The following is a 4,877-nucleotide window of genomic DNA, read 5'->3' on the forward strand; positions in this document are numbered from 1 at the left end:
AGCCTGGAAAAGCGCAGGCTCAGGGGTGATCTGATGGCCACCTATAAGTTTATCAGGGTGACCACCAGTACCTGGGGGAATGTTTGTTCACCAGAATGCCCCAAGGAATGACAAGGTCGAACGGTTATAACTACTGCAAGACCGTTTCAGGCTGGACATAAGGAAGAATTTCTTTGCTGTCTGAGCTCCCAAGGTCTGGAACAGTCTGCCAGCAGAGGTGGTTCAAGCACCTACATTGAACACCTTCAAGAGTAAATTGGATGCTTATCTTGCTGGGATCTTATGACCCCAGCTGACTTCCTGCCCTTTGGGCGGGGGCTGGACTCGCTGATCTTCCGAGGTCCCTTCCAGCCCTAATGTCTATGTCTATGAAATCTATGTCTATGGCTGACAAGGCCTATCTGGGATCAAAAGACTGTTGCAGCCTGGGCATGTTTCCGTGCATGGTGTATGGCTCTGGGTTCTTGATTCAGTCTGCAGCACCCTGTTTCTGATGCTCCTGTTTTTCCATCCCTTGTTGATGTCCATCAACAAGCTCTTAATGAGCAGTCCTCAGCTCCAGGTGAGACTCTGGAGAACGTTGAGTATTTCCCATACCTCAGAAGCCATCTCTCACAGAAGGCTGACATCAACAAAGAAATCCAACATCACCTCACATGTGCAAGTGTAGCTTTAGGAAACCTGAGGAAATGGGTGTTTGAAGATCACAGCATCAGATCTGAAACCAGTATCATAGTCTAGAAAGCAGTCATGATCTCCACCTTATTGTATGAAGCTGAGATGTGGACAGGTTCAGGAGGGACCTCAAGTCACTGGAGAAGTACCATCAAAACAGCCTGTGGAAAATCCTTCGAATCCAGTGGGTAGACAGATGTACCAACAGTAGTGTCCTCTTGCAAGCATACACCACAGGCATTGAAGCAATAATCATGTAACGTGAACTTTGCTCAGCTGCTCACATCATTCGCATGTCTGACTCCAGACTCCCAAAGCAAGTTTTATTCTTCCAGATCAGTCAAAGTGTATGCTCAAAAAGAGGGCAGAGAAAACACTTCAAAGACATCTGTCGCAGGACACTTCTGTGCCCTGCTCCTAGTGAGTCTCGAAGTTAAGGGGGGAGGGGTGTTGCAGGGCACTGAAGTGCCCTGCTCCTACAAAGAGGTACAGGTGCCAGTTGCTGGGGCAACCACAGTTGGTCAGCTGACCGGAAGGGGGCAGGGCCTGATCTATATAAATGATCCAGGCTGAGGCCAGGGGGGCAGTTCCCCACTAGCAGCCAAGGAAGAAGGGGCTCTGCTGGAGGAAGCTGAATAGAGAAGTCTGATGGCCGGAGCGGCTTCTGTTTGAGAAAGCAGGTGGAGGAAGCCCTGGTAGGGATTTGAATGATGGTTAGCCAGATGGCTTAGAGTTTATGTTGTAGCCCAAGGGCTTGAGTTCTCTGTTTTATAGTTTTATAAGACCGGAGGACTGGGTGAGGCTATTAGGGGTTGGAGAAGGCCTCATAGGGGCTCCACAGTAGTGTGGGGACCCCAGTGCCAGAGAGGGCACAACATTCGGGGGTGCACTGACCCCAGCCCTGAGAGAGAGCGCAGAGGATTGGGGGCCAGGTAAGGCCGAGGCTGCCTGAGCCCCACAGGAACTTTTAGACCCTAGGAGGGGATTTGGGGGCCAGGCACGGCTACGGCCACCTGAGCCCCAATTGTGAGAAGCCCTGGGGCAAGGGTGCAGGCGAGAAGCCCCAGAGGGCACTCACTTTAAGACCCGAGGAGGGGATTAGGGGCCAGGCACGGCTACAGCCACCTGAGCCCCAATTGTGAAAGGCCCCAGTGCGGGCGTGGGCGCGAGAGCAGGCCCCAGTGCGGGCGTGGGCACGAGAGCAGGCCCCAGTGCGGGCGCGGGCACAAGAGCAGGCGATTGAGACAAGCCAGGGGGTGTCCGTGAGGGCGCAGGCCATTACATGAGGGCACCAAGCGGAGAATTGACAAGACAACATCCGGTACATCTGCGAGGCTTGGGACGTGGTACAGGGGTGGTTGGAGCCACGTGCAACCCCTAAGGCTTTAGTGCACATAGCACAGACTTGGATACATCAGGGGTACCATGTCGAAGAGGACAAAAGGCAGCCTCCCTTAACACTATTAACATCAAAGACGTGGCGGACGAGATGGTGAGGGTGCATTGACACCAACTTGGCACGGTAGGGGGCGGTAGGAGAGATCACGGCCGCTCCTAGGACCCCGCCCAGTGACAACATCCTCAAGACAAACTTGCCCTCCACCCCACCCATGGGTCATGCTGGCTCCCCCACCTCATGGGTCATGCCTGTCTTGGCCACCCCACCTCATCTATGGGTTATGCTTGCCCCCCCACCCTCTGCAAGTTGCACAGGCCCCCTCAACACCTGCAGGTTGCACCAGCCCTGCCCGCCCTACCTGCGGGTTGCACAGGACCTACCCACCCCACCCACAGGTCCTGCACACTGCACCCTGTGGGTCATGGCTGCCCCTCCAACCCTCATGGGTCATGCCTCCCCCCCACCAGACCCCTGATACCCTCCAGCCTGCTGGACCCTCACCCCCCCCACTTGCCGTCCATCTTGACTTACCTGATACTGGGTAGCTGTTTTGTTCTGATTTAACCTCCCCTGAATGTCTATACTTAGCCTTACTGACTTAAGTCTCTTCATTGTTTCAAACTGGCAGTAGGTAGCTGTCACAGCCCTTTTCCTTCTAAGAAACTTCTTCAGTCATGTTTTGCAACCAAGTTACCCAGTGAAAACAGAGGCCCAGCAGGACATTTCTTCTTCTTTTGCCCCCCACACCCAGGGCCAGGAGCTGGGCTAATTACCCAGCCATGCTCCCTTCTTGGCCAGCAGTCCAGCTGAGGAGGGAGTGGGGGGGAAACACCCCCAGCACCCAGCTCCAGACCCCCAGCCTGCCAGTAGAGGAGGAGGCATGGCTGGGTGATTGGCTCGGCTCCTGGCTTGGAGTGGGGGAGTAAAGCCCCCACTGTGAGCTTCCCTGAAGCTGGCAGCTGGGGCAATCACCTGGCCATGCCCCCTCCTCAGCCAGCAGGCTGGCTGAAGGGAAACCAGCAGTGGGGGCTTTACTCCGCTCACCTTAGGTGGGTGCCAGGGGATCATCTGACCATGCCCCCTCCTTGGCTGGTGGGCCAGCTGAGGATGGAGTGAGAGGGAGAAATGGTCCCCCCCCACCTGGGCTCTGGACCCCCAGCCTGGTTCAGGTGGGGGGGGCCCAAAGTGGGGGCTTTACTCCCCACACCAGAGCTGGAAGCTGGGGCAATCACCTGGTCATGTCCCCTCCTTGGATGGCAGGCAGGCTGAGGGGAGAGTTGGAGGGAAATGCCCCTCCCAGCTCTGGACCTCCAGCCAGGCTGTGCCCAGCATGGAGGGAAACCCACAGTGGAAGTTTTACTCACCCCACCCCAACTGGGAGCCAGGCTGATTCTTGGCTGGCCGGCTTCCAGCTGCCAGGGATGGGAAAGCTCCCCCCACTCCACTTACAGCTAGGGGTGGGGCTGCCTTGCTTTGCTAGAGCAGAGAGCACAGTCTAGGGCTCAGCATCCTGGGACGCTGGAGGACTGTGAGTTAAGTTGAATCAGGAGGGGATCTGGGACAGAAGTTCCATAAACTGGGTTGACCTAAATCATTTAAACCTGATACTACATTCAACCAGGTTTATTTTAAATCCATTTCAGCCATTTTGAGAGTAGTTTAAGTGCACTGAACTTCTGTTCTGTTCAACCAGTTCCTGATCACTTAAACTGGTTTATGTCTAACTTCTGTCGGTAGCCTTTAAGGATTTCCTTTTTGCAGAAAATGTCCAAAGTTACACTTCTTATTCCAACCTAAATTATTTATTTATTTTGGAACTTTGAATTTTCCCATGGAACACAAAATCTAACTTGTGAACAGCTCAATTCTGAAATAATTCAGATTATATGTGATAGTTTTTGAGGTCTGAAGCCTCCACCTGTTCGGATTGCTTAAAATTTATAAAGCTAAGCAGATATGTAAGTCTTTGCAGGATCAAAACCCTAAGCTAATACAACACATCTAAGAGTCTGGTTGGCTTAGTCCCAAGCTCTTGCTTGTTACACAACCCAGCACACAGGTGTCAGCAGGGAATTAGCAGTTTGCTTACTTTTAAATAATAAGGCCTCTGCACTTTATCAGTTTATTTGATACAATTCCTGATTGTAGCAGCAAGAAATTATATTACAAAAGAGATCTCACACATTGTGTATCTGACATTTGTGCAAATGAATTTGGCTTATGTGCTTTTATAAAAGGTAAACAATCAATATACTGTACTTGTTTAAGGAGGTGTCTTCTGAAGAAATCTTTTTAAAAATAGTTTTGTTTCTGGATCCAGCTAGATAAACACAAGACTGGGCAACAAAAATGTACGTACATAGTATTGTCAATTTCATTTTCCAGCTTTCAAGCATTATGGGTAGTACAAATCAAATTATTGGTCAAATTACAGGGCACAGAATTGTCTGCCTGCACTTCTAGAATTAAATTATGTTTGTTATTTTGGATTTTTTCTTCTCTGTATCCTAATGGATTTCTATCAATCTCTGCAAATCTTATTTAAAAATATATTTATTTCAGATTGACATAAAACCCCACTTATCTTTTGTATCATTATTCACTTTAGTTTTATAGATGAATTGTAGGATGCCGCTATTTAAAAACAGGTCTAATTGTATCACAACAACAGGGAGCAACAAAAAATTGAGTAGTTTTATAAACAGTGAATACAACATAGGAAAAAGTGGAACAGCACTATTTTTATGGGTTTAGCACAACTTTTTTAACAGAAAGAGGTGATGAATACTTTTTAAGCCAAATC

This window comes from Gavialis gangeticus, unplaced genomic scaffold (genome assembly GCF_001723915.1).
Source record: "Gavialis gangeticus isolate Ggan-Ray unplaced genomic scaffold, GavGan_comp1, whole genome shotgun sequence".
Classification (NCBI taxonomy): Eukaryota; Metazoa; Chordata; order Crocodylia; family Gavialidae; genus Gavialis; species Gavialis gangeticus.